Raw genomic sequence first — 12,005 nt, forward strand, 5'->3', positions numbered from 1 at the left:
CTCTTAGATTCTGAGTTGCGTTGACTTCCCAATTCCCCACTCTACAATGTCTCCGTTTCACTTTTCGCCCTGCCGCATATGATAATTTGTCTCCCGCATGTCTCCTGCATGTCTGACCCCATTCTTCTTCCCTCCATCCAAGCTCTTCTTCTCCGGCACCGGCGACCGCTCACCTTGATCAGGTATTCTCCAACATTCATATTTTGTTTTGCTATTTTATTTTTTCACTTTAAATCAGATAAACCCCTGTTCTCTGATATTTTGTTTCTCATTTCAAATCAGAGAAACCACCGGCCATCTACTACAACTACCAGCGATCATTCCCAACCCTACCCCTACTTTCTCTTCTGCTGTCACACGGCCAAAGCCCTCTGTCTAGGAGGTATTCGCCTCAGATGATTGCGCCCAAGCTGCTGCGTCAATGACAGTAAACCGAAGCCACGACCCCTCTTCTCCCACATTCTATGATGACCCCAATCTCAGCTACTACGGCGTGAATGGCTGCACCACCCATATTTTTCCCCCGGAATACAGGAGCGAATTCTCCTAGTGTCTGGACCGCAGCCACCGCCGTGCCAGAACCCCATCGGCGATCACCTCCTCCTGAGATTGTTCAAGAACAAAGTGAATTATTGCCAAATCCATGACTATGATATCTTCTACAGCAATGCCTTTTTGCAACTTGAGATGACAACATTTTGGGCGAAGATCCTAGTGCAGCGGGCCGCGAGGATTGCTCACCTGGAAGCGGAATGGATATGGTGGATGGACTCGGACGCGGTATTCACGGACATGGAGTTCAAGCTGCCTCTGGAGAGGTAGAGGTACAAGGAGCACAACATGGTGGTTCACGGGTGGGAGATTGATATACGAGAAGAATGCAAGCAGAGCCCCGAGAGTTCCACATGCCCCGAAGACTGCAAATGGCAATCCCCCACCCAAAACCACCACCAAAGGTGCCAGTATCGCTCCCATCTGCGCAGCCTGTGTCGCACACCCCAGTGCTGCATTCCTAACCACAGTCGGAAACAGTTCAGCTGTGTATATGAACAAGTTGTAGGTCCCGGCCATCCCAAATATCCCCAAGATCCCACACACCATCCTTACCACCTTCCCTACTCCGTAGTTCCTCACGACGCTCCCCGCCCAGTAAAACACTCCGCTAAACAACATCGTCCCAATCGCCAGTGGTTTCCTTCCAAACCTGTCCAACAGAATTGCGGTTATGAGGAATGCTGGCATCTCCGCAACGGCGTTGAGGAGCACGCTGAGGTAGAGATTAGTTTTGAGGTTGACGACGCTCAAGCTGAGTCCGTAGTATACAACAGAACACACAAAGTTGATGGCTACGGTTAGGAATAGGCGCACACGGGTGAGGGGTGACCGGATGACATCAAGCAGGGATCCTGTTGCAACAGCCTCTTTCACTGTCACTGCCTGCTTGCAGTTCTTTTGCGTGTCGTTTGAGACATCGGCGCCGGCGTTCATGAGCTCATCGTCCAGGGCCAGGTAACAGAGATAAGAACGGGAAAATTTTTGTGTGTTTATCTCAGACATACAACCATTATATATATAGGGAGATGTCACTTATTGCAACCAACTCTCTGCTGAACTAATTCTCAATTACAATTTGTATTATCCCCCCTCAAGATGAATATGGATATTGAGCTGTTCATCTTGCTTATTAAGCGCCGACAATGTGAAGATTGCAAAGCCTTGGTGAATGCATTTGCCACCTCATCAGAAGAGGGCAAATGCAGTAAATGCAGGAAACGATTCTGAACTTGATCCCGGACAAAATGGCAATCTACCTCAATGTGTTTACTCTGCTCGTGAAACACAAGATTACGAGAAAGATAGATCGCAGAATGATTATCACAATGTAACGAGATAGGCAATGAAACTATAATGCGAAAGTCAATGAGCAAAGAAGAAAGCCACATCAATTCACAAGTAGTGGCTGCAATAGCGCGATACTCCGCCTTAGTTGAACTTCGTGCCACCAAATTCTGCTTATTAGACTTCCATGTAATCAAAGAATCACCCAAGAAAATACAGAAGCTAGAAACGAATCTCCTTGTATCTGGGCAACCAGCCCAGTCATTGTCAGAGAAAGCCCTCAATTGTGTAGAAGAACCTACAGAGAAGAACATGCCAACTCTAGGGGAAGATTTCAAGTATCTCAATACACGATTTGCAGCTTGTAAATGAAGATCAGTAGGTTTATCCATGTATTGAGATAAAATCTGCACAGCATAAGAGATGTCGGGACGAGTGAAAGTGACATATATCAACTTCCCAACCAACTGTCTGTAGTATGAAGCATCAACAAGAAGAGTTCCACTATCCTTGGCCAACTTATGATTATGATCAATGGGAGTAGATACAGGTTTGCAACCTAATTTCCCATGGTCATTCAACAGGTCCAACACATGTTTTCTTTGGTAGATTACAATTCCCTTGTTAGATCTTGCAATTTCAAGACCTAAGAAGTACTTCAATGAACCCGGATCCTTAAGCTTAAACTTGGAGCTAAGGAACATTTTGAGATCAACAATGAGTGCAGTGGAGTTATTGGCTATAGCAATGTCATCAACATAAACTAACAATGCAATAAATCCTTCAGTAGTGGATCTTGTAAACAAGGAGTAATCGGCCTTTGATTGAATAAAACCATACTCAAACAATGATGTAGAAAATTTAGTGTTCCATTGTCTTGATGCTTGTTTAAGACCATACAATGATTATTTAGTTTGCACACTAATCTGGATCCTGTTGGACAGTGAGGAGGTTTATCAACTGCATAGCCCAAAGGAAGATCCATATAAACGTCTTCCTTCAAATCACCGTATAAGAAAGTATTGTTAATATCAAGTTGAGCTAGATACCAATCAAAATGAGCTGCTAGAGCAAAAAACACCCTCACAGTAGTTTGTTTTGCAACAGGGTTAAAAGTTTCCTGATAATCAAATCCTTCTTATTGGCTATAACCTTTAGCCACTAGTCTAACTTTATGTCTTTCTATGCTTCCATCAGATTTTAACTTCACCTTGTATACCAATTTACAACCCACTGCATGCTGGTCTAGAGGTAAGGGAACAATTGACCAAGTGTTGTTCTCTTCCAAGGCAAGCAATTCAGCTTGCATGGCTTCTTGCCAATGGTTGTGATCCTTAGCTTGAAAATAGGATTTTGGTTCATCAAGAAGAGACAAAGCAACAGTAAAAGCATGATGAGAATCTGAAAGTTGGGATGCTGAGAGGAAATTCTGAATAGGATGTGCTGTAGACAGATGGGATGATTTAGCAGGTAAGTCATGATGATACGCGGCTAGGTACTGTGGTGGTTTAGTCACTCTTGTACTCCTTCTTAGAGGTATAGGATCAAAACAAACCTCTGGCTGTAGATGAGAAGCAGCAAGGGGATGTGCATTAGCAGGAGAAGTAGGAAGATTATTAAACACAGGAGTGGATGAGTTAGGATTGGAAGGAACATAAGCTGTTGGGGAAGAAGCATTGTCAGCAGGAATTTGAGGTTGTGGTAAAGGATGAATGGTAGAGAAGTCAAACAAAGAGGATTGTGCATCACGAGTATGCATAGAGGATGTAGCAGAGGATGAAGAAAAGGAAAATTCAGATTCAAAAAATACTACATCCCTAGAGATGAAAATAGAATGATTATCAAGATTATAGAGTTTGTATCCCTTCACCCCATTGGAATATCCCACAAAAACACATTTTATGGCTCTTGGATGGAACTTCTTTCTATTATGTTTTAAGGTGCTAGCAAAACATAATGAGCCATAAACTCTGAAATGGCCGTACTGGGGAGCTTTATGAAACAAACACTCAAATGGTGTAACGTTGTTCAGAACAACAGTTGGAAGTCTGTTAATGATATATGTAACAGTTAAAACTGTTGTTCTCCAGAATTTCATTGGCATGGAAGCTTGAAACATTAAGGACCTGGTAACAACCAATAAATGTTGATGTTTACGCTCAACAACGACATTTTGTTGTGGGGTACCAACACAAGACAATTGATGCACAATACCCTTAGAAGAATAGAATTCATAGAGATTGAACTCGGGTCCATTATCTGTACAAATTTGTTTGATAGAGCAATTAAACTGAGTACTAACCATATTGTAAAACATTAGAATAATGGAAATAGCATCAGACTTTGCTCTCATTAAGAAAACCGAAGTAAATCTAGTGAAGTCATCAATAATAGTAAGGAAATAGTGATAACCACCAATAGCTGCAGTAGAATATGGTCCCCATATATCCATATGAATGAGTTCAAAAGAAGAGACAGTGTTATTGACATGAAGGGGAAAGGGAAGCCTCATTTGCTTAGAAAGAGGACAAATATGGCAGTTTTTGAATTCAGCAGGGCAAACATCATTATTACATTGATGTATCTTATTTATTACATCTTTAGAACTATGCCCTAGCCTGAAATGCCAAAGATGAAAAGGAGTAGTAGATTGTGTAATAGCAGAAGTGTTGAAGTAGGAGAAAAAATGATGTCCAGATTTGAATGATGGTTGAAGAAGATAGAGGCCAGATTTTGCTTTAGCAAGACTAATCATTATCCTTGAAGATTGATCTTGTAAAATGCAGGAATCAGCAGTGAAAATAACAGAAGAATTAGAATCCTTGGCAAGTTTTTGGACTGAAATAAGGTTGAATGAAAAGGAAGGGACAAATAGCACATCATTCAGAATAATAGCAGAAGCCAGAGGAATTGTTCCAATGTGTGTGGCTTGAACCTTAGTTCCATTTGGCAAAGTGACAAAGAAACCATGAATAGTGGTGTAATAATCAAAGTATTTGAGAGAATTAGCAATATGGTATGTGGCTCCTGTGTCTACAATCCATATATCAGTGAGAGATAATTGAAATGAAGAGCAATGAGAGTTAATAGAGTGTGTATGATCCAATATACCTGCAAAGGCAGCGTTGGTTGGAGGTTCTGGTTGGGAAATGAGGCTGCTATGAGAGTCACAGCCATTGAGAAGAGTCAGCAACTTTCTTGTATGTTCAGGAGTGAGTGACAATGTTGGTGATGTCTTAGAAACATTTGACAGAATGCCAGTGCCTTGAGTCACATTATTAGCAGAATGTGTACCACCAGTTGCAGATTTTCCTTTAGTAAATTTGAAATTGGGAGGAAAACCTATTATTCTGTAGCATTTATCCTTTAAATGACCCTTTTTACCGCAATGACTGCAGATAACACTTGACTTCTTTTTTTGATTTCCAGAACTGATTGCCATCGTACTGACTTTAGGTAAGGGAAAAACATTAATCCTGCTATTTCTCTGAGATTCTTCCCTTAAGGCAAGATTATATACCTCATCAAGATTGGGGAAGGGCTTCATGATCATAACTTATGATCTCAAGGCAGAAAATGATTAATTTAAACCATTGATGAATTTGAACACATAGTCCTTTTGTTGCGCTTCAGAAAAAATCTTGAAACAGTCCTTGTTACATTTTCCACACTGGCAGTGAGGCAAAGGTCAATAACTCCTTAATTCTTCCCATATTCCTGTCAATTCAGTGAAGTAGGCATCAACAGTTCTTGTTCCCTGAGTAATTGTACTAAGAGACAACTGCAAATTACAAATTTTTGAATAATCTGGTTGTGAGAATCTCTTCTTCAAGACCTCCCATATCTGTGATGCCGAATTGATATAGAACACAGTGGATGCTATTGGAGGGGAAATTGATCGCAGAAGCCATGCAACAATTAAGTTGTTACATCTCATCCAAGCACTGTGAAGAGCATCATCCAGAGCAGGTTCTTTAATGGTTCCATCCACGAAACCGGTTTTGTTTTTGATTGACAAGGCTAGAAGGAAAGATCTGTTCCATGAAGTGTAATTAGAGCTTGTGAGTTCCTGCGAAATAGTGATCGATCCATGATGATTAGAATGATGAATGTAATATGGTGAAGCAGGATCCAACAAGGGTGAGAGTTCCACTGTTGATGTAAAACTTGACATGATCAGCAGAAAACTAGTCCACCTAACAAATCTGGAAATTTCGGGTTCCCCTGCCACAGATAATATAAACAGCAAGAAAAGCTCGAGCAAACAACATAGACAACAAGAAGAGTGGTAGTTGATAACCGGTTCTGATGTCAGCCGGTTCGGGTACTTACAAAGCTCTGTTCAAATTACCAGAGATGAAGAGTGGAATTTGGTCCTGAAATGCAGCTCCGAAGAATCAGATCCCTCGCCAACTTCTCTGATGTCAGCCAGTTCGGGTACTTACAAAGCTCTGTTCAAATTACCAGAGATGAAGAGCGGAATCTGGTCTTGAAATGCAGCTCCGAAGAATCAGATCCCTCACCAACTTCTCTGATGTCAGCCAGTTCGGGTACTTACAAAGCTCTGTTCAAATTACCAGAGATGATGAGAGAATGAGAGAAAACAATCTTTGCTCTGTAAGGCCGACTAGCACCCAAGATAATGAGAGAAAACACAGTGAACAATAGAACGAAGACCAAGAGAGCTATCAAGACTTGGCTAACAAAGATCGTCAGTCAAAGAATTCATCATCTTTGTTGGTTGCACCGTCGCCAGAAGAACTTTGGAGAATCTTGGAGGTGATCTTGATGCGGCGGATGAGAATCTTGGAGCTTCTATCAAGACTTGGTTAGAGATCTCCAGTCAAGAATTCATCACCTTTGTCGGTCGCACTGTTCACCAGAAGAACTTTGGAGAATCTTAGGTGATCTTGATGCGACGGATGAGAATCTTGGAGCTTGCCCCATTCTTGATCGAAGAAGAAAAAAAATGATCGAAGAAGATCGCAGACTGAGAAACTTTCAATGAAGAATAGGGGACGAGCTTTCTTCTTGGTTTCAGCGAAGAACAGAGACGAGCTTTGACAAACGGAAGTAAAGAGATCTCTGTGAAATGCTCAGAGATCTTCTCCACGAACAGGGATCAGGAATGATCGAAGATTGCAGACTGAGAAGGCTATGCGAAGGTTAAAGGATCCAGAGCTCTGGTACCATAACAGAGATAAGAACAGGAAAATTTTTGTGTCTTATCTTAGACATACAACCATATATATATAGGGAGATGTCAGTTATTGCAACCAACTCTCCAGCTCAGCAGATGCAACTAATTCCTTAATTACAATTTGTATTACCAGGCGAACCCCGTCGGGTAGCTGCTTTCCATTGGATTCAGCAATGCTACTCATGATCTTCATGGCATGGTCCACCTTGCCTCGAACAAGATATCAGCGAGGTGACTCAAGGATGAAGGGGATCACTGCAACTAGGTAGAGGATTGAGGGGACGGAGGAGGCAACATAGAGAGCGTGCCACGACTGGAAGATATATGCTATCCCGGAGAGTAGAGAAATTCCGGAGGAGAAGAAGTAGAAAGTGGACATTCCGGCAGTGCCACGCTTGGTAGGGAATAGAGAAAGCGCTGAATTTTGCAGATAATCAGGTTGCAGATACCTGGTCAAGGTGAATCTCACCAGAGTGGTTGCAGGTGCCGGAGAAGGAGAACTCGGGTGGAGGGGAGAAGAACGGGGTTAGGGGATGGCCAGTTCAAGCATGAGGGATCGGTTGAGGGGGCGGGAATGTAGAAATGAGGATTTTGGTCTAATTTTGGGGCTAACGAGACAAGCTAACAGCCATCCCATTAGCCCCGCACGCAGAAACGCTGATCACATGCTTAGTGTGTGGGGTGAGTGGCGGTGGGGTGCAAATTTGAACTCGTGGATTGATATCAAATTCACGGAGAGGATGTGGTTTATAGGGGGCTATTAATAGATTAGGAGTGGGCTACATACAATTCAAATTTCTGAAGGGGATTGTAGTCCAAAAATTCCTTAATAAAGAGAATTTCTTTTCAGTACCCTATACTTTGGTTCGAGTGACAATTTGGTCCTCGAACTTTAAAATATGATAATTCAATATTCGAACTCTCAAATGTGACAATTTAGTATTCAGACTTTCAAAAATCAAAAATGCCCTAAGAATGCCATCTAATTCTCTTTATCAACCATTAGATGGCATTCTTAGGGCATTAAGTGACATTTGAAAAATCAAAAATGCCCTAAGAATGCCATCTAATTCTCTTTATCAACCATTCAAACATTGACAGTAAAATGAACAACCCCAAATTCTAGATTCTTCTAAACAGTTACTAATGTTTTTGAAACTAGGATTTGAGATTGTTTAGTTTTTTTGTCAACATTTGGATGATTGATAAAGAGAAATGGATGGCATTCAAAGGGTGTTTTTGACTTTTCAAATATCACTTAACAACTGATTAACAGACTGCTTAATAGAAGGTACTGGATTGTCACATTTTAAAAATTCAAATACTGGTCTGTCACATTTTAAAGTTTGGGGACCAAATTACCACTCGAACCAAAATACAGGGAAATGATCGGAAATTTTCCCAAAAGCAAGTTCAGATTCGGACTCAGATGAATATCTGGCAATTCTCGTGGCCCCACAAGTCTCAGTCGTACATCTGTCATCAATTAGCATGAACGATGAACGAGCCTAGCTCCCTGTAAATCCTTTTAAGAAGAATTAGCGAAGTAACCCGCGCGGCCCTGGTGACAGTGTTGACACGGACAGTAACCATAATACCAAGACACACAACAGTGACTTGGGTCTTGCCATCTGGTCTCAGCGAGAGGCAAATGCCCTTCTTCCACACCTCTTAAAGCTCGACGGTGAATAGCTTCAGGATATTGCTGTTTCAGATCCTCGTTTCAATTAGGTCGGTGTAAGATTCTTGGGAGCGATGGGGATGGGGATTAGAGATAAGGGAGATGGGAATGGATTTGCGAACATGGCAATGAGATGGCTCAACCCAAATTACCCTTCCATTTCTTTTTGTCGTTGAAATTTTAAATTGGATAGGATAATGCTTAACGGTAATAAGGGCATTTAAGTAATTTTAACATCTTAATTATTGACAAATCGAACAAAGGGAGATATTTGTACTTTTTTTCAAAATTAAGGGAGGTTTTTGTCAGAAAACCGAGGGGAGGTTTTTCATTTCTATAGTTTACTCTTAAAAATATAAAAAAGACAAAAAAAAAAAGCTTCTTGAGTTTGGTTTTTGGATTTTTGCATATTTTGTCTTATATTGGTCTTGTTTTCTTTTGGAGATCTCGAGATTAGATTAGAACAACTAACCCGAAAAAAAAAAAGAAAATTAGATCATCAGAACGAACAACTTACCGGTTACAACTATTCGAGATATAGACAGAGAAGGGAGTGGAGGGTCTTCCTGTTAAAGTTCTGATAAAACTTTCCGGAGGATTTCGAGTTCGGGATGGGTGATTCAATCTCTGAAATCGATAAAGAAATTCCAAAGATTGGAACACAGAAGGAATGGGGATTGAAAGAAAAGAGGCTATGATTGGCTCTTCTTTTCGTTCGACCCTTTTTCTTAAAATAATAAATAAAGAAGTGAAAGAAAAGCTTGCTTTCTTTATCTCCTTCCTTCCTCTAGGGTAAGCGGCGACTCAGTTTCTTTTCTTTTCTTTTTAGTCTCGTGTTTTAGAGTTGCCGGAGGTGCAGGAAAAACCCAGCATTATTTTAAATCATACCCCATTAGCCATCATCTGCTTAGACAAAAGCAGCAGCAACAACAACAACTCTAGTCCCAATGGCGGCAGCAGCAGTAGTGTATTTGCAAGCCTATTCGCTTCCTCGGCTGTTGCCGGAAGCCCTTGCAGCCACAGACTTCTTCCTTCTCAGATTTAATTTGTGCCATGGCACGCTCGGATCGTCCGACCACTCTCTTTGCTGATTCTACTGTGGAACCAACATCGCTTTGTCTCTCGTCCACCTCTCTTTTGCTCCAGTTGGGGCAGAGCATCGGCAATTTGCTCCGCCTCCGCAACCGGCAATGTCTGCCACCGCATGCTTCAGAAAGCAACGTAGATGGGTGCTGCCAGCGTGAATACATCACTACTGTTAAAAAATGATAAAAAGCATACGAATCTCCCGCTATAGGCTTCATTTGAGCAAAATTAGCACGCTTCAAATAAATTCAGGTGCACATACCATTTCCTGCGCGTAAAAAGGACCACGTCGTCTAAACCCGAACCCTTCCCGTTTTAATATATACTAGCGGGGACGCGGGATTTATTCAACAAAAGATAAATAATAAAAAGGGTCATTTACTAAAATATTATTATAGTTTCATGAATTTACTAAAAATCTACTCTATATTTATCATTTTACTAAAATATTACTTATAATTTGCAATAGATTTAATTAATCTTCCATTTGAATGATAGTAAAAAATGACAGTGTTGACCCTAATGTTCATTTAAATAAATTTAATCAAAAGGAAATAGAAATAAAAAATACCACTTTGCCATTAATAAGACATGAGCAACCACTCTATTGGCTATATTTGGTCAATTTTGTTTTTTGTAGAAAAAAAAATGTTAAGGCTATTTTTTGGAATGAAAGGTTGATTAAGTAAACAAACACTCCTTAATGAAATATTGATTAAGTAAATATATAAAACTATAAGGTCTGTTCTAGTAAATGACCCTAATAGAAACACATAAGAGTATACAATTGTTTTATATTTTCAACTTTTTAAATAATTAATAATTATTCAATTTTTATATATTACTTTTAATAAATTTTTTATAATACAAAAATAACAATAATTAATTTTAGTTAGGTTTATTCATCAAACTTATGATACCGACCAACCCGATTAACTCGACCCGAATTGGTCGATTTTCTACTATTTTATGTTGGCTTTGGTTCAAAAAATTCCCAATTCGACCAAGTTGGACCAGTTTCACTTTGTCCATTTGTAAACCGACCAAAATCGAATGACCTAACCATAGATATATATTAATATTTTATATTTTAAATGTAATTTTTAATATGAAAAAGTGAGAAATTTCCCATTTTTCTTAGTCTAAAATGTTTAATTTTATAAATCTAATTATTAAATTTGTCTTTTAATAATTGCTATGAGTGAGGTGGTTAGGCTATGTATGGGAGTCTCCTTGAAGGACAAAGGAAAGCTGAGTGTGGAAGGTAGGCTAAAGGCTATGGATGAGGTGATAGAATGATTATCTCGTTAAGAATTGGATCCCTATTTATAGGGAGGGATCCCGAGGTCCCGAAAGGAATGAACCAAAACCCAAAATTGTTTGGTTCCCATTAGGAAAGAGAATCTTGGATTTGGTGTCAGTTGCTAGGGAGCACTGCTAGGGTTTCACCACGTGTCTTATGATATATCTCAAGGATGAACTTTCCTTTCATATGAGGATTTTCATAATACACGTGTGCTACTTCCTTTCGTGATCCTTTTAAAAAGATGTGGCATGGGTGACGTTACTATTTAGTGATGCATGTGTTTCTATTATATATTTCTGATCTATAGTGAGTCTGCACTCATTGCGATTATGTAATGACTTTAAACTCATCGCAAGTCTCCACGGGTCCAAAGTTCATCGCAACCTGTTTCGGCTATGAGTTCATCACAGATGTTTGATGAGTTATGAACTCATCGCAGATGTGTGATGAATTGTGGACTCATTACGGGCATTCGCATAGTATTAGTTTGACACCTCCTCTGTTCTGATGGTCTAAGTGACCACCATGTACCTACAATTGCATTGTAATTTTTAAAATTTAAATTAATTTTTAAGTTTAAATCTTTTGAATCGATCGCCCTTTTGTGAAAACCGACTCAAACCGATACAACTTGAGTGGGTCGGTTTTCACAAAAGGTTAGTCGGCTTCAACTGACCAACTCCCCAACCTGACTAGGTCAATTTGGTTGGCCAAATAGCCTACGACCGGTCCGAACCAACTCACGAACACTCATAATTTTAGCTAAATTAATAGTCTTATCTTCGATAAATAACAAAAGTTCAATCTCCAATAATTATTAAAAATTTATAGCGAAAACACACAATTATTGAAAATATATTGATAATTACAAAAAAATACAATAATTACAAAAA

General features: G+C 39.9%; 1 pseudogene; it reads right to left on the minus strand.

The window, feature by feature from the left end:
• Positions 1 to 102: 102 nt before the first annotated feature.
• Positions 103 to 9,970, minus strand: LOC104604389 (organic cation/carnitine transporter 4 pseudogene; annotated as a pseudogene).
• Between the last annotated feature and the right edge of the window lie 2,035 nt (positions 9,971 to 12,005).

The sequence above is a fragment of the Nelumbo nucifera genome, chromosome 6, assembly GCF_055504915.1.
Source record: "Nelumbo nucifera cultivar China Antique chromosome 6, China Antique-T2T, whole genome shotgun sequence".
Classification (NCBI taxonomy): domain Eukaryota; kingdom Viridiplantae; phylum Streptophyta; class Magnoliopsida; order Proteales; family Nelumbonaceae; genus Nelumbo; species Nelumbo nucifera.